We start from the raw sequence: 26,036 nt of genomic DNA, 5'->3' as shown, positions 1-26,036 counted from the left end.
CGCGTAAACGGCCCAAAGAATGCGTTGTCACCGCTCCAAGACAAGGTGCACCGGCGACTTGCTTGTTGCTACTGCTTGCTGTATGCACGCAAGCATAATGCACGCTCTCGTGTTCAAGGGTGTGTGTGTGTGCACCCGGACAAGCTCCTGACGCTTGGGGAAAAAAATAAACAGAAGACGAGCGTGGTATTCCCACACGCCGGCTGCCGCTTCCTGGGTTTTCCCCCCGAGGATCGAGGAAGAGTCTTGACGGCCTTACGCTGAGCCGTCTCGGTTCTTCGAGTACTCGTAGAGCCACCGAGGCCGCGGTCTCTTTCCACAGACTAGACAGAGAGCTTTCAGTTTGCCGCCAAACTTCTTTTACGGTTTGCGGATTGCCGGAGTCGCAAATGTGAGCGGCCGGGTTGGTGGTGGTGCCACCTGGCGGTGCAGAGCTTTACCAGACAAACGTGGAGCTACTATTGCAGTAGCCAAGCGTAGTCTACTTTACTGCTGGCATAAATTTTCGGCAGCGGCGTAATCGCGAACGCGTTGCCCTTTTAAATGCGTTTTTTTTTTTGGTGGGGGGTGGGGGGGATACGGACATTCACGGAACACGAAGACGCGTCCATGCGGCATTGTGGTTCGACGAAGCGTCACAAGACGTCGCTACCAGCGTCCGGTAAACCCGGTGTTACGCAAACGCCACTGCGTATACCGGTATACCGGAAATGCTGGAACTCTTGTCACGACGAATTCGCAGACCTCGCTGCTCGGTCTGCGTGTGGTTTCTCTCGCGGTGGTTATAACATTAGATAATTTTAGCTTGTTCGCAATTGCGTTGTAGCGGCTTACCAGAGCAGTGAAGGGCAGCAGTATAGCTGTGTTTGAAACGTGTGTTTGAAAAAAAAAAAAATGCTGTGTCGCGTAAGCTGTCTCCGTCGAAGGAAAATCATAGATGGATTTCACGTTAATAATTATGTCGCTACCAACGCTTTATGTTTAAAGCGCAAACTTTAGCGCGGAAGCTGCTCTATATTAGCACTCTTTTAAATGACAGGCCTTCATAGGCGGTCCGAAATTTCGTTCTGGTCGGCCTTTAAAGGCCAGTTGCAACGTAATGTCACTTGATCTCGTTTAGTAACAGGCGCAGCAAAGAGAAATACAAAGATAAGCTCTACTAGTAAGTTACGCTTCTGCAGTAACAAAATAAACACTGTTGCCGTGATAGGAGGCTAAGCAAGCCAGAAAAAGACGCTATAACGACATTTGGCGTAGCGGTGACGTTTCCGCACCATCGCGCCGTGACGTAATGGATTCTCACGGCATTTTCTGGAGTCTAGTACAATGTTTATCCCTAAAGAAAGACTACATCGCATCTCGCATCTTTAGGGCATTAGGGACACAATTGAGCAATTTCCTAAGACATTTTCTACGCCAAGACGGCGAAGATACGAGAAAAATAACTTTGAAATTCGTGACTTGAGGACCGAGGAATACCGGCGCGGAGGCTTCGATCAATGAAACCCAGTAATACAACGACCGCCTGTTTTTCAGTAGTGCAACGATACGGTGTAGGGCTCAATTACACGACCGTGCGGAGCTGGTAGACATTTTTCATTCCCGCAGGTAGTATTCAAAAGAACCGCACACGTGAAGTGCGTTCTAAAAGCGTCTCGGTGACCCGCGCGGTATTTAATTAAAGCGCCGCGGAATCTCCTACATTTCGGAAATAGGTAGAGATAAGAGTTCTATAAAAAGAGAGCAACGGCAACAAGCGCAAAAAAAAAGAAGAAAAAGAAACATTCTCTTCGCGTGAGGAACGCACCTCGGCAGATGTGCAGAGCCGATAGCAGACGACACCCGCCGCCGAATGGGGCCGTGCGTGGCGTGGCAGACGAAAACCCGTCCGTCGGTCTCCATCTGGTTGCGTGGTCGCAGACGACACGATAGCGGACGGCGCTACAGTACCAGCAGACGGCACGCAATATCTTGCGGCCCGTGTTGGTGCTGCTATTTTTGGGGGAGCGAACGGCGTCGTCCCTTGCGCCCCAAACAGACGCGCTTGTCTGACGTCATGCTACGCCGAGCAGGTCCGGCACGAATATGTCTGCTGGCCGTCGGTACCAGACCAGGTAAATCCGTTTAGGAAAACGCGCGTAAGCTGAGGCAATCTTGAATCTTAGCAACGCACCGTGAAGAAGAGCAAGTGGTCATACGAGCAAGGCAGTTCTCACTCTTTGTATTTTTTCCCCTTTAGTTGCCAGCGCTCGGACCCATGTCAGTACCGTCGCCTGCAAACAAAAAAAAAGCCGACGACAGAAAAATAAACGTTAGAGGGGCGCATATGAGAAGGCGGACGTCGTCTGCAAACACGGAGAGCAGAAGTGAAGGAAAAAGAAAACACACACAAGCGAAAAAACTCGTTTTCGCTACGTCTTTCGCTGACCACACAGGGCATGCGTCTTCTCCGTATCCGTTCCTTGATTCGTACAACCTTGCTACGGGTTACGGTGGATACACACACACCAATTACGTCAGCTGAGATGGGTCCCATCCGGCACGGGATGAATTAGCCGCACACGACGTAAAGACTACGTCCATCAGTTGGAGCTACTTGTGCAGCGTAGCAAGAATAGGTCACGAGAATCTGGATGACGGGCAATTAGTGTTTGGTCCGAACAAACACTTATTACCGCGCCAATCCGTTTTGGTCATATGACGCACTCGAAAGCGGAGCAAACAATCCGTAAGCTAAGATTGGAGCGGAACCAGCGGAATCGCATTAATGCCTATCCTAACTGCGCTACCTACGTAAGCGCTTGCGTCTTATATTAGCGAAAGTTGCAATTCCCTCTTAGACGTTTGTTTCGCGTCTCGCCAGGTGCTTTACGTTGAACAGTAACAAGGTGTGCCGAGGTTTCGAGGCCGATTCCTGTACAAGAAGATATGAAATTCACTTTACTATCCAAGCCTCCAATGTTAGCCGTTGAGTGAAGTTTGTCCATGGCATATTTCATTAACTGAAATGAGAGCACAGATACACACACACACATTGAAATATATATGTATATGTACGCAGATATGCTGTATGTGTGGACGAGAGAGATGCTGACTTTATATGCTCGACCTTGTGCTCAAACGCGAAAATGTACAAAACTCTAGCCGCCGGGTCTTCTAGTTCATATTTACCGGGACTGTATGCCCTTCAGCGTTGGCTCCTCTCTCAAGCATACAAGCGTCGCTGGCGACTCTTGTTACCGTAGAAAGTATCTCGAACAGGCGGTGTTGAGGTTCATTCTGTGCGTTTGACGCGTAATCTGCGCTTTCTTTGGAAAAAAGATAATAAAATGAGAGACAGAGATTAACTATTTCGTTACCGCGCCTAAGGAAACAAAGCTTCTTTTAATGTTGCAAGCAGCGACTGCCGCTGAACAGCAGTGGCGGGCTCTCAGAGTAGGTAGCAGGTGAGAAGCTGGGTGCGAACATGGCTACCGACAAAGACAGGGTGTGTAATAGGAGAAAGCGTCGCATTCCTTCTGTTTCACGGTCGTGCGGCGGTAGCGGAACGCCGGTGGCTGCGTGAGAACAGCCTGCATATCCGTCCAGTGACGCATAGACGCGTTTTTCTGTTTCTTTCTTCTTTCGCGGCAAGGAAAGAAAGGTCACGGCCGACAGAACAGGACACAATGGAGCCGTCCTCGCTTCCACGCGCGACTACCGCTTACCTTGCAAGAACAGGGCGGGATGTCCCGCACAAGACAAAGATTCGAGATCGGACCGTTGCAAAGAGAGGAAATTGGATTCGCATTTCCGGTTCGACGTGCGCGTTAATCTGCGCTGCGCTTCATTTATTCGTCTTCGGTGTAGCGTGGCAAAACCGGCGGTGTACTCTTGGGAAAGAAAAATAAAGTTTTGCAGGACAAAGAAAGAACGCGAGGCCTCCCACGAAGCCGTCTGCTATCCTCGCAAAGTTCAGTTGCAGACGACAAGTATGTTTCGATAGGAAAGACTGTATTCAGCGACGTCTGCGACAGTTCCTCCCGGTTCGAGTGCAGACGACAAGTCTGTTGCATAACCCTTGGCATGCTGTTAAATCGAAGCCTTCTTATGGTCTTCCCTCTACTATGCGGGCGTTGGCTGTTGACTTGCCAAGTGTGCCCATATTCTTGGCCAATCCCGCAAGATAAGATACGTATGTCCCACCGGTCACGTCCCCGAATAGACAGGCAACCAAGAGACAAGAATTGAAGCAGTTTGGCAACAGAAGCGACCGAAAAAAATTAAATTATGGGGTTTTACGTGCCAAAATCACTTTCTGATTATGATGCACGCCGCAGTGGAGGACTCTGAAAATTCCGACCACCTGGTGTTCTTTAACGTGCACCTAAATCTAAGTACCACGGATGTTTTCGCATTTCGCCCCCATCGAAATGAGGCCGCCGTGGCCGGGATTCGATACCGCGAACTCGTGCTCAGCAGTCCAACACCATGGCCACTGAGCAACCACGGCGGGTCAGAAGCAACCGAGTGTGGAGAAAAAAGTGAAGTAAAGAAACAGGGTCCAAAGCGGCATTAAGCCACAAGCGTTGGACCACATAGAAGTGATGGCATTTCCAAATTCTGTTTTTCTGCATACTCATTTAATTTTCCATTTGTGTGGCCAATCTCCTTCGTGGGTATGCGCCCGGTTAAAAGGAATCAACACAATATGGTATGGTATGGTATGATGAACTTTATTTAATGTCCTGAAGATCAACCCTTAGGTTGACGCAGGCGGCTCCCACGTCGGGACAGTAAGGTTTAACTTTACCGCCGTATCATGAGCCTTCTGGACGGCCTGTACTTGATCGAAAAGACCTCCACTGTGTAGGACTCGCTGCCACCAGTCTCTCTCCTTGTCACAGTCTGTGAAAGTCACAGGACACTGCCAAAGCATGTGATCCAGAGTAATGATGCCATTACACTTCTCGCAATTGATTGGTATCTCTCTTTCAGGATATATCTTGTTAATAAAGTTTGGACTTGGATAAGTTCCTGTTTGCAACAATCTCAGAGTCACCGCTTGAGCTCTATTGAGCTTAGCGTGTGGCACTGGGAATTCCCTTCTGTTGATGTAATAATGCCTCGTGATTTCATTAGTAATTTCGTTAGTAATTGGTCCCTGTTCTCCTCCTGTATATTATTAAGGTTCTGGTCGCGTAGTGCACGGATAGTAAGTCCTCGTGCAGCTGCGTTAGCCATCTCGTTTAAATTCTTCCGAGATGGATCGACAGACCCCATGTGCGCAGGAAACCAGCGGATTTCGATCTCTTGGCTGTCCAACTCACCGATCAGCTGGGCAGCCCTTTTGGTTACAAAGCCATTGGTAAAGTGTCTAATAGCCATCTTAGAGTCACTGTAAATCTTCGTCCACTTATTATTCCTTAAAGCCAATGCTATCGCTACTTGTTCCGCGACTGTCGTGTCTTTAGTCATGATTGTAATAGCATCCCGAGTGAGACCATCTGCATCTACTACTACTGCCGTAAAGGCTTTCTTTCCTCTGACCCACGCAGCATCTACAAATGCCGCATGTTCTCTGTCGTGTTCTATCTCTTGCAGGAGAGCTTTGGCCCTTGCCTTTCGTCTTTTCAGGTTGTGCACCGGGTGAATATTTCTGGGGAAAGGAGTCGTCTTGATTACCTTTCTTATGCTATCTTTTAGTTCTACTGTGCCTTCACCTGAAATTTTGGATTCGGTTGGGCACCATCCTACCTCTTCTAGTATTGCTGTACCTGGCCTTGTTCCAGAGAGCCTCTCTCTGTGGGCAATTTGCTGAGCTTCAATTATCTCGGCTATTGTGTTGTGGAGCCCGAGTTTCATTAATTTGTTATCCGGAGTGTTAATCGGTAACCCCACTGTTGTTTTGACTAGCCTTTTAATTAATCTGTTCAACTTGTTTATTTCTGTCTGTGTCCAAGTAAGCATCCCAGCTACATATGAGAAGTGACACAAGGCGAAAGCGTGGACCAGTCTCATGGCGCTCTCCTCTCCCAGCCCTCTGTGTCTGTTAGTGATTCTCCTTAGCAGTCTTATTACCTCCACAGTCTTGCTTGTGATGTGTCGTATTGTTCTTCCATTTGCCCCGTTTGCCTCCAGGAATAACCCTAAGACTCTAATGGATTCTACTTGCTTAATAGATTCGCCTGCCTTCGTGGTCAGTACTAACCTGGGTTCTTCCTCGGGAACGTATCCCCTCGGTTTTCTACCCCTTCTTCTGTTCTTGAGTACAAGGAGTTCAGACTTATTAGCAGAGCATTTGAGTCCCATGCCTTCTAAAATAGACTCTACCTCATAAATGCTCTTCTGAAGTCTGCTTTCCGCATGTCCCATACTTCCTTTTTTTTTTTTTTTTGAGACCATCGAATGAAGCTTCGATTATCGCTGATTCACACATATGCGTGGGATATGCCGATATTTAGCGACTTACAGTTCAAGTGCAGACAAGCATGCTGCATTTCTTGGAGTGCTATTTGGCGACGTCTGCTAAATTTGGTTAAGCGTTATAAAGATTCATGACGGATTACTACGGTCTGGTTACAAAACTCTGATCGATGCACATCTCTTATACAATGTCCGCGACAAAAGTGCTACTATTAATACTTCAACGTCAGGTACTGCAGCGGCCTTCGCAAGTATTACTCCAACAGACGTCTCCTTGGCCTCGCACGGGAAGCCAAAATACACATAGAGCTGCTCTGCGTGGCTGTTGCATTTGACCCAAACGCTCAACGGCGTGAAAGGCGGCCTCCTCGCCCTTGCTTCACATATACACACATAGTTCGCAGTAACTTTTGACTCGTCCGTCAGTTGACTGTTGCAAGAGTTGCTTTATGTTGCCACCAAATTCAGTAGTTGCGCGTAAGAGTTCGCGCTTGACGAGACACGCCGTGAAATAGCTCTAAGCTGTCACATAGCAGCAGGCACGGCGTCATCAAAGTCAAGGAAAACGGGGAGGCTTCAAGAGAGCGTAAATCATCACAAACGGTTTCGTCTACTCGATGCCGAAAGAGCGACAAGATGTCTCGGAGAAAAGCAAAAAAGTTGCACGAAGATGGCCGCCTGCTTGTTCCTAAAAGCAGTGGTGGGAAGCCTTCTGGAAAGCAGAAGTATTCCACGTCAAGAACAATCAGTGGCGTCTGAAGCTCGCAAGTCTGGTAAAGCCGTCAAAAATATGGAAATAAGAATAAAAATTTTAAAATAAAATAACATGCGATTCAGCATGAAGTTGTAAGTTGTACGCAGAAAATTTTCGCTTGACTTTTCATGGTACTTCCAGATAGCTCAAGTGTGCATCATGTTACAAGCTCACGGCGACTCCATAGAGAAATGGCGAATCTCAAACTGCTGTCGATGACGTCACTTCCGGTACTATCCTGACAGGAAATGTGTTAGACACCTCCCCCCCCCCCTCCACACACAAACCCGAGGACGACTGTTTTCTGCGTTAATAAGAATCGTCGTCTGCATCAACCCAGATCGCGCACACGTGCCTTCTGCTGGTGGCGTGGCCTAGCCACTTCCGATCTGCCCCGCAGGCAGGGATCGTTTAACCGAGGAAGTGGTGCAACGTCGTCCCGCGCGGTAGTTGCCGCTCTTCGTTCCGTGCGGCCCTAACCGCAAGGCGGCGGTAGCAACAGTTCTCCCGCTCGGCCGGCCGCCCGTTCACCCCCCACTTTGTGAGGAAACCTCAATTAAAACGACCCACGGCTTCTCGGAAATACGAGGCACACATGCGCGGGCTTCGTGGCGTTCCTTTATCGCAGCCACCGAGCACCACGCGCAGCGAGATCTCTCGTCTAACTAGAACCCGATAGGGGGCGGCAACGTAGCTTGTCTTTTGTGTGTTTCTATCCCGCCACCGAAGATGGCCTCTGCTTTATTAAAGAAGCAAAACGACAGGCCATTCACTCCGGGCTTCTTTCATTCCTTCTTTCCCGTCATCGATGAGAGCACAGCGCGTCGCCCATAAAAGGCTTTTTTTTTTCTTCATCTTTTTTTTTTTTTTTCACTTCGCACACTAACGTCCCGGCCGTGCATCGCTAGGCGCGAGAGGAACATCACACGCCCGTTCGGCCGCCCCCTTAAACGAGGCCCCCCTGAATATAGCTGGCCGAGCTAGCAAGCAGCCAGGCATGCTTGACTGTGAGCGCCCGCCGTGGCATAATCGCTTCTCTCAAAGCGGATGTCTGCGCTCCGCAAGATTTGGGTCACGGGGTTTCTTCGCCGCCCCATCTACCCTCTTTTTTCTTTGTTTCTTTTTCCTCGTGCTTGTTTCGCATAAGTGCAGCTCTTTTTCGTTTTTTAGTTGATAGTCGTAGCCACCCTACCGCTTCGCAACCGCTCGCCTTCGAAGTTTTTTTTTGAGAACTGGTCGCCCAGAGAATATCTCGCGAAGGAGGAGGAAAGAGAGATTGAGAAAGAGGGTGGAATTCATTTGAACATCTCCCGCGGTCCATACCTGTCTCCTCTCCCACTCAAACGCCTCACTTTCGGTCACCAGTCGACTCGGAGGTGTATGCGGCCGTGCGCCTGTTGTCAGGACTTTCGGTTTCCACGGCTTTTGTGCTCGTTCTGCGTCGTGTTTTCTCGTATTTTCCACGCTGACACTGGACGCCCTCCCTCCCCGCTCCCAACCCCGCACTATGTCGAAAAAGCGGAGAGGAGGCGGAGAGGAGCAGAAGTGGGAAAAGCACTTCTGCTGCGCGCGTGCGACGGTGTGAGGCGCGCGTTCCGACACTCTGCTGTTTTCAGTAACGCGTCGTCGTCTGCTCCTGTCTCCGTGCTTCACAGTTGTGCGTGTGCACCCCCTTTGTTGTGTTTCGCTCGGCTTCGCGCGTCGTCTGCTCTGGTCGTCTGGGACGCCTTCGACTAGCCGGTCGTCTGCCAGCCGGTCACGTTCCCAGTCGAGGCAGGCTTCCTTTCTGAGTAAGTGCAAAACATGTCTTTTTTTATTTATTCAATGTCATCTGTAGCTTGATAAGGTAGATACAGAACGATGTTTGCTGTTGAGTCAGTGTTAAGCTAGAGCGTAACGTTTCCTCCGTCTACGGGATGCGCTTTCTGTGAGCCCGCTGGACCGTGCGACGTCTGCATGTGTATTAAACACGAGTTTTTTTCTCGTTTTCGGTGGTCGCAGGAAGACGGACGGGATATGACCGACACAGTCCTTAAGGTATTACGCTATCGGCCAGGCGTGCGAAAAGAGCGTACAAAAGAACGCAAGACGCATGCAAGGAAGTTTGGATTTTCGGGTACATTTTCGATGATGGATGGATCGCCTGCATTGTCACACCCCGTTGATGCACTCTATTATTATTATTTACTGCGACGGTTGACTTCGGAGCCTGTCGGTTGCAGCCTTCTGCATGAATTATTGCCTAAGTCCTACGCAAATAAACTAATCGCATAGAAATGATTCGGGGGCCCCTCCTCGAGGCAGCAACGATGTCTAGGTACAATCTCGCTCACCGTCATTTCACTTATGTCTTCCCCAGTGTTTTTGCCACTTCGGCCACATTTGCCACTTGAAAAATTCAATGGGCACGTTTAGAGAAAACACCTCGGTGCGTCCTGGGTTCTCACAGAGAGAGAGAGAGAGAGAGAGAGAGAGAAAAGGACGTAACCAATGTCGTATCGCTAGTGTTCGGAGTATCGACGCGGGAAGTCAGCTTGACTAGAGCAGTAATGCCACCGCACCAATCCGCGAGAAGCAGACCGTCGGAAGAGACGCTGCGGACCGGGTAATTCGAAATGTTGCCGGCGTTATCGCCTTTAGTATCCCAGAACGCGAGACGAATCGTTGTCTACCGACCGTGCGGGCGCGCAACGCACCAAGGTCAAGCTGCTGCTGGGAGCCCTTGCAGATGTAGGGGCAGGATCTTTCCCATGCCCGTCGCGGGCCCCACGGAAAGGTTCCTCTCGTTTTATGTTTTCTTCTTACTCGCACGACCCCTTAACTAGATACACCTCCCTCCGCACATCTTTTTCTAAAGCCTCCGTGTCAATCTTTCCCGGCCCAGGCTGTACCGAGGCTTTCAGCTGTCACGTGCACTGGAGCTATTCGTTCCACCAGCTGATTGTGCACGCTTTCTCTTTTTGGTCTTCCTGTCGAAAACACGTGCTTGGTGGCCCCCTTGTGAACGTGCCGCCCAGACCGCCCCCCCCCCCACGCCTACCCCCATCCTCACACACACTTTGTTGTCTAGTGTTGGGGTGGCGGTGGTGGAGTCCCCCTAAGCACCGGTTCATGAGTCATACAGCTGATTTCCATTTTAAACTCGTTGGGGACCGAGCGCTAGCACGGCGTGAAACGAAGGAAAGCTACCGGGCGTGCTCAAGCTGGCTCAAGACGGTAGAATAGAGGAGGGGGCGGGGAACCGGCTGAAGGGGCCACACAGCTGACACCAGGTTGGGGGGTTGAGGGAAGGGGGCGGTCACGTGTACCTTCTTCGTCCTCAAAGAGCTTGGACACTTTCAACTGCCGTTCAGGTGAACGCTAGTTGACACTGAAGCACCGCACAACGGCATTTGAACATACCACGGGTATTAGAGCACTTAAAGCGTGTAGCGCGAAGTCCTAGAGGCGTTGTGTTTGCCGATTATGCCAGGGCGCAAATGCTGTCTTGCTCGCCCCGCATCGTGCTAGAAAAGAAAAAAGAAAGCGACAGAAAAGCAGATAAAACGAACGTGCGCGCCCAATATCTGGAGTACTTCGAAAAAGCGCTGCCCCTCTAGTTCAGGACGAACTTGCGTGCCTCATGGTGTCCGTCAAGGGGCGATCCATTTCAGTCTGAAGCAAACCTGTTCTATTTCTTAGTATGGTAAAGCACTGAAGAGAACTAATGCTATGTCGTCGGCGAAACTGCAAAGCTGAACTCGCCTTTCGAAGAAACAGCAATCCTCCGGACGGCCAACTCGGCCAAGAAGAAAGGAAAAAAGGTTTCGCTGCAATCGTTCCGAGGGCAGGTGCTTCCCAACAATACCTACACTGTTGCTGTGCTTGCCCGCTGTGCAAGTTCGGCGTCCGGTCTCGGCGGCGAGGGCGATGGATCGAGAAAGAGTTGACCGGACCCTCTGGACAGAGTTGCCACTCCCTGCGCAATGACCTCGCCCCCTTCCCTTTCGAGGAAGACGACCAAGTTGATGATGACGATTTATTGGCATCCCCTTCGAAACGGGACGGTAGCCTGCCTGGGTTAATCAGGTATACTGTACTTGTTCTTCAGTCTAGCATTTTTGTATGCATCTCCGTAATCATTTTCGTTTCCCTCAAAACTTCTCTACCTACCTTGTATCAATGCCTGTAACTTATCCGGTCCCATCAATTTCTTCCCAGTTGTACGGCCTCAACTTCCCTTTTTTCACGCAAGGTCTTCGTGGTTTCTGCCATCCGTAGTTTTATCCGATGAGAACGGTGGAGTTGTTTTGGGTTCACCGCTTTTATTGTTTTTTTCTTTTTTCGCCGCTTTCGACGACCGACTAATATATTCGCAACTTTCACCGCCTATAGGTGGCGCTACTCGAAATTCAATATGGCTGTCGTTAAGGGGATCGTGCAGACGCCACCGGCTATTGTACACGCTGCATCGTATCGCATAGTGTTTCCGGCCGCAGCGTGGTATTGTCATGTCTTCATTTCAAAGACCACTGACTCTGGGATGTATTATGACCCACATCGGGGGTTCAGAAACGCGTGTTCGGTGACTGGTTGAAGGTGAAGAAGTGTTGAACGCAGGACACATCGTTTGCTGCGGCTTGAAAGAATGCACAGTCTCATAGTACACCGTCCAAGGATTGTACCTGCAAACATCACAAGTGCGGCAGAAACCGCACGAGCTGTGGTTCGAATTTAGGAGCGACGAAACCATAAAAATGGGTACATGTGCTATTTACTGGCTTTGTATCTTTTTTTCTTTCGAGTCCCTCGCCGAATAGGCTTCAGTGGCCGCACTTCAGAAAATTAAAACAGCTCACTGCGTTTACTGCAGAGGCGTGAGCGGGCCCCAACGCTCCGTGAAAATGAATTGCTTGCTGCTGGTGCGTGTGGCATGGTATACGTGTACTACATATTCGGTCGTCCACTCTTAGTTTGAACACGCGAGCACATGGCTGCGCCCTTCAGCCTGCAAGTGCGTCTGACACATGTGCGTTTCCAGGCAGACTGGTTTATGCGTAAAGGGACCACGAGTTGCTGCTTCACGTCGTCTGCATTTTTGCTACGATGCGCGGCTGTGAGCACCGCTACACGTTAAGAGGGGCCCCGTGTACTGCCACGGCTGCGGTGTCCGAACCCTTGCTTCGCGTTGCCTGGCAAACTATGCTGCCTTTATGCGCTAGTAGACAATGGGTATTCGCTCGCATTCATTTGCTAAAGCATCGTCTATGCAGTCGTACAGCACATGGCACACGTTTAATGATGCCGAAAAGCTGATTTCATCGCCGTAGGATCATTACATCGATTTGGTCATTCTCCGATGAACCGTGGAACTCGATTCGCCTGCCCACACCTCAAAAGTGGTTCTTCCAGTACTTACATGAATATTTTTTTGGAGCCCAGATGCAAAAAGCCGCTAAGAAAATACTGCACGAAGGCAGCACGAAAGGAAGAAAAGATACACAATGAAACGGGAGAAAGCGCAATACGTAACGTTTATTCACATAACATGAAGAGTGCCTGTCCTGCATTGGCGCAACAATTTTTTTTTCTTACAGGGCCACTGCTCTTGCAAAGCAGGCAAGCAAGCAGGCAACACAGGCTGTGAGCCGTACCTGATTGTGCATATCCTCACCAACCAGCATGCACAAAAGTTTGAGGAACTTCTCTTCTATGAAGTCGCATTCAGAGACTGGGACAAGTTAAGAATTTACAGAGCTGATATGAACCATTTGAGTGCTCAGCTAGCAAAATTTTATAAGGACATGTTTGCTGTGAGCTCAGCACAAGCAGTTAGAATTTGTGCCGAGACTGCTGGGCAAAATAATACACAGTGGCAAAGAGAGCGAATGCTCAGAATAACAGGAAGCAAGTGCCACACGTTGTAGATTTGCGCCATCACCAACAAACAGCTGGCAAAACAAAATTGAAAAACTGCTGACGCAAAACTTCCAAGGAAACGACGCCACGAGATATGGCAAGGCGTGCGAGAAGCCAGCTCTCGAAGAGTATGCACTTAACACATTGTTTTTGTGACAGGCTTCCCAATGCGCAATTTCACTGCGCACTCTTTTTTCATTGGTTCCTCGCAAGGAAACGAGTGAAGGCTTACCTCGCCTTTGACTGCACGGCGTGTGCACTGAGGCACACAGCACATTTTGTTGCTTTTGTACGTCTTGCCTATTTCATCAAACACGTAACCCGTCAAAACAGTGTCACTGCGAAAGACAACCTGTGCCTCAGCTGCGTAGATGACTGCAGAGCTCTGAACTACCGCTGTAAAAAGGGACCCCAGTCAAATACAAAACAAAGGCTCCAGCGCACCACACTAACTGAACACGGGCGACGCGGCTACGAAACGCGGGCATCCCCTCGTTGAGGCTTACGACGGCTGCCGCATGGCGTCGCTACCATCTGTGAAAGTTGCGAATAGCTTCGCTTGGATGTACTCGACTCGAGCGGATCGAGTCGGTATTCGAGCTGACCCAGCACGACCCGATCGCGCTTAACGTGAATCTTCGAGGAGTCGAATACGGGGACAAGCCGGCCGTATTGCAAGCCGGTTGACCGTGCCCGCCTCGACGCCAGCTCGGTCCGATCTGTTGGCGTATACGTGGACCGGACGACCGGCTTTCAGCCAGAAAAGGCCAACCCCCTTCAACCTGCTTTTGAAAGGTCAATGAAAACGCAGTTCATGCACGCCGACAGCAACACCAGGAGGGCAAGAGGCGCGCGGACGACGCACCTGCGTTCCAACAATGTTCATGTTATCCTCGCGACCCCGTGTCAACCGGGTCGGCGACCCATCCAGAAGAGGGAACCTTTTTCAAGTACGGCGCTCGCGACTACCTAATTACTGCGTGGCGTTTTAAGTGGCCGCTCGCGCCCGGCCCTTCGAAGGTGGACGCACCTTTTCTTGTCGAGAGCGCGAGGTGTGAAAGGGGGCGGCTCCTTTGTTAACTGTTTGTATACTTGCATCGACGAAAAGCGTCAATGTCACTCGAAAGCGGCGGCGCTGCCCGTCTCCAGCCCGCCGTCTGCTTTTGGGACGCTGAAGGTGCAGACGGAAAAAAAATCTGACGAGTCGCTTATGCCCCTGACAGTGACTAATCACAACAGCCTCGAATGAAGCTTCAGGGTAGCGCGAGGAGCGATGAAGAGCGGAAAAAAACTCAGTGACCTTCCACTCTGTGAAGAAGGATGACCAGCGAAGCTGTGTTATGTGGGCCCCTTAATGGCGAGCTCCACCTCCGGCGCGGGTCGGCCCGGCATTGCACTATCTTCGGTATCGGCCCACGTATGGGGAGCTTTCTTTTTTTTTGCTTACCACGCCAATAACGACACGAAAATTTCCTTGGACGGTAGCGGTATACAGCTTCGCTGAAAAAAATTCACCGATGAGAACAGTACTCCCCCATGCCAAACTTGAGCGCAGCTCTATACGCAAAGAAGTACGCGCGTCAATATTTTGCATTGTGATTATATAAGATACACAGCTTATATTAGGAAGGGAACGCTGTGAGCAGCCAGGCTGGTGCGGACGATCCATCTCGTGCGGCACATTGCAAACGGAGCCGAGTGTGGCGCGACTGCCTGGCAAATTGGGAGATCGCGAGGCAACGCGTGGGCGCGATTCGCATCAGCCCCCCTGCAAACGGACGTCCGCTCATGCAGCGCTTTGTTTCCATATATGGTATCGGTGAACAGACGACGGCGCGCTACTCTGGCGCCATCTCGTAGCGGTCGCCACCGCGGAACCGCAGTCTTGCGCGGCACTACGCTTCTCACGCTTTCGCCATACCTTCTCCTCCTCGCGCTCTCTTCGCTATCTTTCATCCCCGCTGCGCTCCGCGTTCGCTCTTTCATCGTTCGCTGTGCAAGTTCCCTCGGTTACGCCAACACTTAACGCAGGAACGAAAAGAGGAACTGCTTCATATACGCAGTGTGAGCTCCGAAACTTGCGGAGACGTCTTATCGAAAGCTGTGTCTGCAGCATTTTGCACGATCTTCTTCGGCGGCTCGGACGCGGGAGCACGATTGCCAGCCAGCGACAGTAATGGCGTTCCTCATTCATTCAAATCGCACGCTCTCGCCAGTCCTGCGGCCGGACCGGAATACTAAACGGAAGCTGCCGCTGCACGCATTGTTCCATTCAAGCCATTCAATGTTCACCGGTGAAACTCGCAACCCCGGCCGTTAGCGTCCCTTCGAACGACTGACCCACGCCGCGCATTAAGAAACGCCTTGCGTATAAGCGACCTTGCTTGGTCGCTTCGCCGTCCGCGACCGTTCATTCATATGCCAGGGAGGTCGTCCGTTTTTAGAAAGGGCGAGTGAAACCAATTTCTATGCAAGCGCGCGTTGCCCACTGCGGCGGCAACCAGCGGTAGCCAGCGCGTAGCTACCACCGTCGATACCACCAGCACAGGTACGTACACGCACATTCCGCAACCTTCGCTTGTCGCTCAAAAACCGTCGTTGACGTCAGAACCTGAGCGGTTGGCCGATTGGCCGACGCTTGTTTTTGCGCGGGAAAAAAAAAACGTAGCGCGTAGCTGTGGCCAGTAAGCAGCCTAGAGACGGTTGGCTTCCTTAAATAAAAGTCGCGGGTGCGCCTTCAGCCACACAACGGTTACGTGCCAAGCCGGAAGTCTCCCAAGACAATGGCTGGGCGAGCGGGTGAGGAGGAAAGAAGAAAGGAGGAAAGGAGAGGGGAGCAGTCTCGAATTGCAAGGGGGAGCTATAATTGCTTCCGCGCGCGCTCGCGGTATTGATTGGTTGCGAGGCGGCGTCCGGTGTAACGTATAACACACGCACATACCTGGGTTCGCTCGCGGCATATTCAACTCGACGGCCGGACCGTACGGGTCTTGCGCGCGGCCCTTGTGTGCTTCTTCCTCCAAGGCCTCGGTGTTCCCGGTGCCGCGTTTTCGTACGTGATCGCTTCTTCGCAGCTCGCACGATATCGGTGAGTAAGCTCCGATGCTACCGAGGAGGCAAGACACCCACCCTAACAGGGACACGAGTAGGGGAACGAAAAAAAAAAAACAAAGGGACAACGCATACGCCGAATTCGTTCCCATTTGTGCCCGTTTTTCTTTAGCGCGCTTTCCTTTGGGCAACGTGATTCCCCGACCAACTTGCTCAACCTTCTCGCATTGCAAGATCTGAAGGTGCATGGAAATTTCACATGCACGAGCAGGCAGATTCCTATGATTGTAACTGAAGGCCGGAGGTTTCGACATTCCCGTTGGCGCGATTGCTGTATTCGTAGCTGGAATACTGTATAATAAGTACACAATTACGTTTGTATTGAGTGATTGTGCAACTGCGCGGCAGGGGGCGTTGCGATCGGGCATTCGGCGAGGGGGCTCGATGAGCTGCAGTGGGCAGACGCACAGACTCCGCACAGATTGTACGAGTCAGGACGACTGACTGTACGCACGCCTCCCTATAATCTAATATAAAGAAATAACTGCGTTATCGTCGATGTCTCACCGGTCATCGAAGGTAATTATACGTGGGCAAGGGGCGGGTGTGCATTCCAATATAATGAACCTGCGCCTACGAGTACTTGTAAAATGCTGCGCTAAGCCTGCAAATTAGGTGAATAAGTGAAACCGTCCGACCAGTTGCGTGCACGTGGTGAGTTCGTTGTTGCTGGCAGGCTGATCTATAGCCAAAAGCGGAGTAATGAATACATTTAGTTCAGTTTTAATATATCTATTATAATGCCGGCGTATGTGTAGTTCAGTCCTGAGCTTTGCTTGGCCCAAAAGCAAAGTCGTAGCTTTCTTTTCGTTTACTAACTGCCACAGTATGCTGGGAAGTGTGGCTGCGCAAGAGTTCGCTACGGTGAAATCGTACAGCTAAAGAAGACGGCACTAAACGAGAGAATCATTCATATAAGTAACAAAATAAAAGTTATCTAAGCGTTTCGCCATTGGTTGGAACTATAATACATACTATAACAGCGTGACATAAAGTTGCAAATTTATGCATGTCACAGCTGTACGTAGTCGCCGCTAGACCTGTGACAAGCACGAGTGCATAACCCTCTAATGAAGCGGAAGCGGCGATTTAACACTAAAAGCGCGCCAAAAAGTCACTAATGCGGAAAAATAGCCATTGCATTGACTTGAATGAAAGTAAATGACATTAGAGGTCGTAGCTGCGCAAATGAAATCTTGGTTCACCAGCGCACGTATTAACGGCCACTCATAGTCACCTTTGAGCGGCGAGATTAGAAGGTACACCTATCTTTGTAAGCGCTAGTCCTATGAGAGTCGGTGCATTGTTCGGTTCGTCTAGTAACGAACGTCCGTAGTGGTCCTTCAGACCCCCTCGAAATCCTCGAATATCGGGACGCCCATCTCAATGTCTTGAAAACCCCGAAGTGCTTACTGTTTCCTCGGATTTCATTTCCTACAAGACTAAGCAGATTTCGAGTGCACATCCGGCGTTTCTACCCCGTGAGCTCATTGTGGCTAGCCAGAATTTGTCAAATGCTAGAGAACAGGGCGCTCCCAGAAGATCCTTGGACCATGGTCCATGCGTTCTTGCATGCAAAAGGCCTCAAAAGCCATTCTGCGTTTCTACATTGCGTTTCTGATTACATGAAGGCCTGTGACAGTGGATATTCTCCGCGACTGACTGCTTTCTCTCCTTATGTGTTCTTCCCTATTCCCCTCCCCCAGTGTCGGGTAGCCAACCGGGCACCTAACCTCCCTACCTTTCCCACTTCGTTTCTCTCTCTCTCGTCAAATGTTGCGGGCACCGTGGTGGCCGTATTGGAGTTACCGTAACTCTATGGGCGGGACTCGACAACAGTGACACCACGTGGTGGCTATAGTGTCGATTTTCTCGCTAAGCCTTTCTTTTCGTACATACTTAATTTTCTCGCGTGTTAACACAATGAAAAAGATTCTGCTCATAATTAAAAAAAAACAAGTGCCTTGTCCCCACTTGTATTTCAAACGCAATGTTGCTTTAGTACAGTTGAAAATGTCTCTTCCAATCAGGGGCCGCGGAGCTGCTTAAAGGCTACTTTTCCGCAGTAACTACTGCCACGTGCCCTGAGCAACGTATGGCGGCACACGCAAGAGCTTCGGAATATCGCTTGCAGTCTGCGTAAACTGATGCGCGTTCATCGAATTGCACCTGGCGCACGCACACTCACATCGTGCGGGCGTGTGCATACAATCCAGTTCCCACGGAAAGGCGAGATCAGCTCATCGATTCCGGACACCGCAGGGCTATATATGATGGCGACTCTCATCGGCCGTGCGAAAAACAACGCGCGAGAAAAAAAAAAACGCGTACTATAGTCGACGTTCTCGTTCCCATCGAATCGTGCAGCGATCCGAGGGCGTCGAACCCGCGACCCCAGCGTGCTCTTTTCTTATCTTAAATGTCTTCTCGAAACGTCCCTCTAAACGCTCCCAAGTTCGCCGGAACGAGGCTTCCCAGGGGGCACGAAAGTGAGAGGACCTTCTATAGCTGTGGCCGTAGTCCGTCTCAACAGTTCCGTGCAGTGCGGCAAAGGCTATAACAAATATAAGGGCTCGTGTTCAGCCAATCAGCAGCTCGAGCAGACCATAGTGTTCCACGGAAGATAGGAGAAGGCGCTTGCCCACTGTGCACTGCAAAACCCTTCCGTGAAAGCGTCGCACGGAGACGAGGGGTGGGAGTGGGGGAGGGCAGGTATCCACGGCGGACATTGAGGTGGGGGGTATCCCGTTCTTTGTTTTTGTTTTTCTAAGAAATCTTTCGTTCTGACTGCATATCAGCGCAGTAAACAGAAAGGGACAAACACGTGCAAATAATAAACAGACTCGCCCAAATTGCCACCTCGTCGAACCACGCATACAGTCGACGACAAAAAGCTTACGGACCGCGGGATCAAAAAAAAAAAAAAAGGAAGTTGAATATATCCGCAACCCCACTACGGAGCTAGGTACCCGCATTTACATCTTCTGTCGTGATTGTACGTTTTACCGTTGCAGGATGCTCGGACATTCAACGCGTTTTCCGATGAGAAACCGCGGTCCGTAGACTACTGCGTTCGACTGCATACATCTCTCGTTCTGGTTGTCTGACGCGACCTCTAGACTTTCACCGCACAGCGCGCAGTTCGTGCAGTGCGAGCGTATATAGCTATAGGTGGGCAACCCAACCTTTCTCGACGGCCCAGGCCCCCCTCAATTGACCCAGATTCTTTTGCTCTGGGAAACACTGTTTCAGCAGGCTTTATTCATTATTTTTTTTCCTTCTCGAGAGCCATTGCCGTAAAGCACCCTCGTCGTGCTTCGCCGGTAGCCGTAGCATCTGCCCCGAAAGTTTCGCAATTCTTGTTTTCGACCACGGCGTTCCTTTTCCTTTCTTCTTTCTTCTTTAAAACCTTCTTCACGGGGAGTAAGTTTTCGCAGAGTCGGGGAAAGCGCGGTCAAGAAGCTTCGAATCCACAAAAGCATTACATGGAGCAACAACAACTAAACAAAGAAAGAAAGAAAAAAAAAACCTCGCAACAACGAAATGATGCAGCTAGCGCCACGAATACGTGAGAAGGAGGTCGAGGGAAGTCCGGGTGGTTCGCTGCGGAGAAAACAACGAAATTTAGGAGAAAAAGGTCAAAAAAAAAAAAGGACAGAGAATGCGTGACGAGCTAGCAGGCGGGACACCCGCCACGAGATTAGATAAGGAAAAAAAAAAAAAAAATAAGCTCCGAGAGCAGGAGACCACGAAATGAGAGAGACTCCATTTAACTCCTCCGCGTTTTTTTTTGTTTTGTTTCGTTTGTTTGCTTGCTTGTTTGCGTGTTCCCTTTAAGATGACCTTCTTCGGGACTTTCGGCAACAGTCCGGGGGGGGGGGGGGGCAGCGCGTATGTCATTCGAGAAATCCCGGAGGCTTCGAGGAAGCCGCGTATTTATACACCGATGTGTACAAACAACGACGCGGACGGTGACCGCCTCGCTCGTGTTTGCCGGCCCACGAACAGGAATTGCGCTTGAAAAATAAGTAAATAAATAAGGAAAAGAAACAACGCGGTGCGGTGACCAGGGGAAATAATCGAGGGAAACTTGGTCGGGGAAATTACCGATCGCAGCATGATGCACTAGCGAGTCGAAGTCGCGAAAATGTGGCGAACCGAACGGTTTAAGCGCCGAAGAGAAAAATAATCCGAGATGTTTAGTCGAAGTTATCCTCCTACATCGCCTTGCATAAACAACATTCGTGCTTGTCTCCGCCTCGCAACAATACCGAGGCAACCATTTTTGCCATCACAGGAGGCTTGTTAAGAAGAAAAAAAGAAGGACGTCTTGAAGTTCTTGCAGCAATTCGCCGTGATGTGATGGGATTTTGACGGGCATCTGTCCGGGCCTGGTTAATTTTTTTTTTTTTTTACAGGCGCAGATGGACTACGTTGTATTCTTTCAAAGAGCCAAAAAAAAAAAAGAAGAAATTGAAGTCAGCATGTTCTGGGGAGCTTCTTGCTGAATCACCAATGGCATAAATTCGAAGAAACAAAGAAGTATACTTCAATATCCACGACGCCGCAGTGACGTATGGGCACGGGCGTTTAGGCGCGAACCGAAAAGAAAGCAAGTCCGGCCTTTCTCGTAACTTCCTTTAGTAATCAACAGCTTGCCTGAAAAGTAACGAAAATAAGAGTTTCGATTCAGTGCTTTATCGAGAGATTATATAGGGTGTCCCTGCTAACGTTAGCCAGGCTGTTCAGCGAAAAAAGAAATTAAACATACACAGTGCAAGACACCGTCTTAAGACCTACGCTATATTCTGTCTTGAAACACGTGGCAACCGAACTATACGGTGGCCTTACAACTATTTCTTGCACTGCGTCTTTTAAAACATCTTTTTTTTTTTTTTTTCGTTGACCAGCTTGGCTAACGTTAGCTGGGATACGCGGTGTAAACTGATTTAGCGCCTACTCTTTGATACCCATTTAAGGTTGTACATTATTTTGCAGTTTCTTTTTTTCTTTACGAGGGCTTACTGCGACAACAGTTAGAAAGCTCGGAACTATGCTGGTAGGGCGTCTCAATTTTTAACCCCTCCCCCCCAAAAAAAAAGAAGGAAAGGAAGCCCGTAATAACGAGGCCGAATTTCAGGTTTCGTACGACAAGCCCAAGAGGTCCGCCTAGGTTTTTCTATCGAATCGGCATGCGTCGGCAACGCCCCTGCAAAGCGCAGGGGTGTTATTCTTTCGAGAGGCACAACGTTCGGCCTCTTTATTCCAGCTAGCCCGTTGCGGTTTGTGGAAGCAATGGGTGGTCCATGGAGCTCGACCGTTTGCGGTAACGCGCTAATGCTTGCGCCTTCTTTGTACGTCCCGTGGGCGACTCACTCAAAGGCGGCGATTCCAGCTTTGCTACCCAGCGAGCGAAAAAAATCGAGTTAGCTCCTGTCGGACAACTACGTACGGTTCGCAACGTTTATTATACGGTTCGAAAGGCGTTCCGTCAATTCCAGTTTCGATACGGTCAGCTGGGCGACTGAGCAGGCTTTTGTTCGGTCATCGCATTAAATAAACGAGGAGGGGGGGGGGTCTACTGTTACGGCACTGTTAACACGCCTTTTGCTAACGGTATTTGGGTCAATTTCGTTCATTTTAGTACCTGTAGGATTAACGCACACGGTCGCTTTATTTTGTGTCCATTGCATCGCCTTCCTCTCTCTCTCTCTCTCTCTCTCTCACACACACACACACACACACACACACACACACACTACAGCTCACTTTGCATTCCGCTTCGACCATGCAGAGTGCGGCCGCCCGGGCTAAAAATCGAACCTGTAACCTCGCTCTTGGCAACACGCAGACCCCCCTCTTCCTTTCGCCCCCTCCCCCGCATTTTAACCAGCGCATACCAGCAATGTTTCGACGTCGGTTAGCTCTAGAGTGCACTCAAGACGAACTGCCGTACGGCTTCGCCTCGGCGTCGAGCCAGACTGTGTCACAGAGATGTGAAGGTGTCTCCGACGGGTGATCGGTCCGAAATACGGTCCCTCGAGTAGCGATCGTGCTCTCAATGGCGAAGAAGCTTCTTTCTTTCCTTTTTTGAGGCGTGTCCGACTCACAAATACGCAATGGACAAAAAAGAATTCAAAAGAAAAGAAAATGAGAAAGAAAGCAGCGAAGACGAACGCCGACCGGTTTGAGTGCTTGTTTCCACCTTCGTCTACGCGCACACATAGATAGTTAGCGCCGAATCCAAAATAAGCAAAGCTTTACAGGGCCCGCCGTGTCCAGTGTTTACACACTACGGCTTTCGCCGTTTCCTCCGAGTGACGTCAAAAAAGAAAGAAAAAAAAAAGAACACGCTGCAAAGAACACAGCATCGCTCGCTTCGTTCGTCTGCCCCTGGACAACCTCGTTATTATACCGTCCTCGACCTTCTTCTGACCGCGAGCCCACGTGGCCGCGTAACGCGCTGTGTGCTACTGTATATTGCTGTCAGAGGGGCGCCAAGAAGCATAATAAACGCGCTACGCGGAGAGAGCCGCGATTCGCTTTTGGAAAAGCGCGCGCGTAAAAAAGGCAGCGATACATCCAGAGACGACGACGAAAAAAAAAAACACACACACGAACGAAAAGAACGACCCCACCCGGATTGCGTCGTTTCGGTATTTCCCTGCGCCGCGGCACAATCCGAGCGATCCGGCACCACTCGACGCGTCGAGTCGGAACTCGACCTGCTGATCACCCATTCCGACTCGACGACCGCGCTTTTACGTGCATCTTGCCGAGTGGGTTGTATGCAAGGATGCACGTTGAACCTCGCGCTACATGTGCAGGCCGAAGCCGCCGCGTCGATCGCTCGATGCCCACCCACTGGCTGCTTACGTGAACCCGACAACCGGATTTCTGTGCCGACACTCGACCCGACAACATCGGGTCGAGCAGGCACGGCCATAGCTTACACAGCGGCGTAGGCGTACACGAACACGCGTCGGAAAGAGCGAAGTAAACAGAAGTACTAAGCTCGGATATAGTGAGTACACGTATAGTGAAGCGCTTGTTAAGTCTTGGGCACATTTCGGGTATTGGCAAAACAGACCGAGCAGTGTGTTACTTGAGAAAGAAACAGAAAAGAGCGTTTCTTCTTGCGGATATCTTGCGGACAAATTTAGGAATTTACCGTAGATGTACACGTCATCAAGTAATCGGCAATAAAACTACGATGGTGGGCTTCGTCACGATTTATTGATGCTCACGTTCCTACACTTCTTATATGGCGTGCCGCCACATCGACCCGGGTGCTCGACCAGGGTGTATTTATGTACAAGTGTACTTTCGCGAATGTACGGTGCGGTTTACTGATGCAGAACGTAAAGCCAACGAGTTCCATAGAGCGGCTAGGGAGGGTTAATAATAATAATAATACTTGGGGTTTTACGTGCCAAAACCACTTTCTGATTATGAGGCACGCCGTAGTGGAGGACTCTGGAAATTTCGACCACCTGGGGTTCTTTAACGTGCACCTAAATCTAAGCACACGGGTGTTTTCGCATTTAGCCCCCATCGAAATGCGGCCGCCGTGGCCGGGATTCGATCCCGCGACCTCGTGCTCAGCAGCCCAACACCATAGCCACTGAGCAACCACGGCGGGTCTAGGGAGGGTTAAATCTGCGACTGCAATAACAACAATAATAAAGAAGTTAGATTACATCACGACGTCAGTGCGGCGAACGCCATTTCTACGTACATATTTTCCTTCTCTGTGTTTGGCCTTCGATGATCCTTTGAAAGTGTAATACGTCGAATACCTTCAGTAACGAAAAAAAAAAATGCGTATCCAACGACGTGTTGGGAATCCACGTAAAGTGAGGCTTTAGCCGAAACAGCGTGTATTACTTCCCACAAAGAAATAACAACGATGGCCACAATCACATTCACTTTCATGCCTGTCGTGAAGAACTCCATGCGCGATGTTTGCCCCGCCACAAAAGCGACAACCTTATTCTCGCGCGCAATGTTTTAAGTTTATGCGCTATGCATCTCGACTGCGTCGAGCAGCAGCATGGCGCATAAATCGGGCGGATGGGACAGCATGAGCAAGAATCCGGGATGTTTCACAAAGCGAGCTTCACTTCGAGGGGGGTAAAAAAAAAAAAAAACCGTCGCTGACGTTACATTTGCCATGTTAGCTCTCCGGTCGCATTATAAAAAACACGGACGTTGGACGGGACATTTACTGAATAGCGCGGGACTTTCCGTAGATCGCGAGGTTTTAGAATAGCGCCGCTCCGTCTGCGTTTTATCATCTTTTTCCAGTTCATGTTCTTCTTTTTTTTTGTTCTCAAACGTCATCTCGTCGTGGTGAGGGTTAGATCTCCCTGCGGTTTCTCGGGTGTTCGCAGACAAGCGCCCGGTCTGTGGCGTCGCTGCGAGAATTTATGGAGAAGTCCACTGCGTACATATATGTGTGTACACTATATTTATACAAAACGGGTTACGGCGGCTTCACGGTCAAGCGAACCGTGAATCTTGCGTGGGGGGGGTTACTGCGAGCGGGGGCGGTTTCTCGAAACGTCGAAACCAAGGAACGCCGCACGAAAGAAAAGACAGCAGACAGAAAAAAAAAAAAGAAGGTTAACCGGCTTGCGCCAGGTAATTTAGGAAGACTAAGGATCGTGCTGCATGCTAAACTGCATACTGTCCGCTTCGGTCCGCTAAAGCCCTCTCCATGACGTATCCCCCCCCGAAAGCCCGGAGGAGCGTCGATAGAGGGGCCTTTTTCTTAACGGTCGGCAGACTCGAGCCTACGTTGGTTCGCCATCAATGGCCTGGCAGTAAAAATAGACGGTGCCACATGCGAGGCGAAATACGGTGTATTGGAAGTGTGTACATCGTACAAGTTCCTACCAAAAAAAAGAAAAAAAGAAAGGGAGTTACTTGACGGGAAACTCTGGTGCTGCGCCTGTTCAGCTGACGCGTAGGAACTATGATTATTTTTTTGGTGACCCTTTTTCTTCCCCTCTTCCCCTTCCCTTACGTAGAGTAGCAGGCCAGACGCTCCCATTATCCGGCCGACCTCTCTACATTTTCCAATCATTAAAATACTTCTTCTTTTGTCTAGCCATATTGCTTGTGGGCTTGAAAACTTTCTTTCTTAGCTGCGTGTCTTTTTTTTTTTCTTTTATTCTTCAATGTGTGTCAATTTCAAAGGACGGCGTAGTATTTTTCAATACGCCCTGGCAACGTGACGAAGTCTCAGCGCACATACAAAGTCGTTTTGTATGTGCAATACTTTTGTCGAAAGTGATAAATTTGCAAAGTCATTTTTGAAACGAAAAAGGACTAAGTTTAGGCAAATGCATGAAACTGCCCGCCATTCCCATGCTTGCTGAACCGTCATGCTAGACAATGACGTCAGACAATGGTACCAGAGTTCCCTCTAGTAACTGTTGCGCGAAACTCTACGTGGCCTCCGAGATCGCGCGACGCGAGCACGATCCTACCACCAGTGGCCTTCTTTCTTAAGCGCCGTAAATGTAATAAATTGTCACGGTAAAATTCTTCAAGGCACTTTGGCTTAGTTCAGTGTCTCGCCCCCGTGTTATCCCAAAGGGGATAAATGCCCCTTCGCTTCTCGCTGCTTCTAAAGCGGATACCGAAGAGCTCATGAGTGAGCCAACCAGGTGCATCAAAGCCACTTTTCCAGACAAAGCACACAATCTTAACATCTGATACCATTTTGGAAAAATCTGAGTTCTTGTTTCTTTTCACATTCCGACCGCCGGCTAGCCACCGCAGGGGCTTATTTAGAGCTATAGTTAGGACAGAAAAATAACCTTATGGTCTGACAATTAAAACATCAGAAAGGCAAAACTAC

At 49.9% G+C, this 26,036-nt stretch overlaps 1 protein-coding gene across 3 annotated transcripts in view; it reads left to right on the top strand.

Moving 5' to 3' along the window:
- LOC142590155 (uncharacterized) overlaps positions 1 to 26,036 on the top strand; it is a 71,936-nt gene that overhangs the window by 35,465 nt on the left and 10,435 nt on the right. Inside the window, exon 1 of one of the 3 annotated variants that reach the window (XM_075702047.1) lies at positions 8,795 to 8,949. The exons of 1 other annotated variant lie outside the window; for it this stretch is intronic. The gene's annotated coding sequence lies outside the window, so the exon portion shown is untranslated. Of the gene's footprint in view, positions 1 to 8,794; positions 8,950 to 16,123; positions 16,146 to 26,036 lie in introns of those variants that run through there. One more of the 3 variants, XM_075702048.1, reaches the window with a different exon arrangement.

The sequence above is a fragment of the Dermacentor variabilis genome, chromosome 8 (assembly GCF_050947875.1).
Source record: "Dermacentor variabilis isolate Ectoservices chromosome 8, ASM5094787v1, whole genome shotgun sequence".
NCBI classification, from domain to species: domain Eukaryota; kingdom Metazoa; phylum Arthropoda; class Arachnida; order Ixodida; family Ixodidae; genus Dermacentor; species Dermacentor variabilis.
The sequence above is the reverse complement of the archived record's forward strand: the minus strand, read 5'-3'. Positions and strand labels throughout refer to the sequence as shown.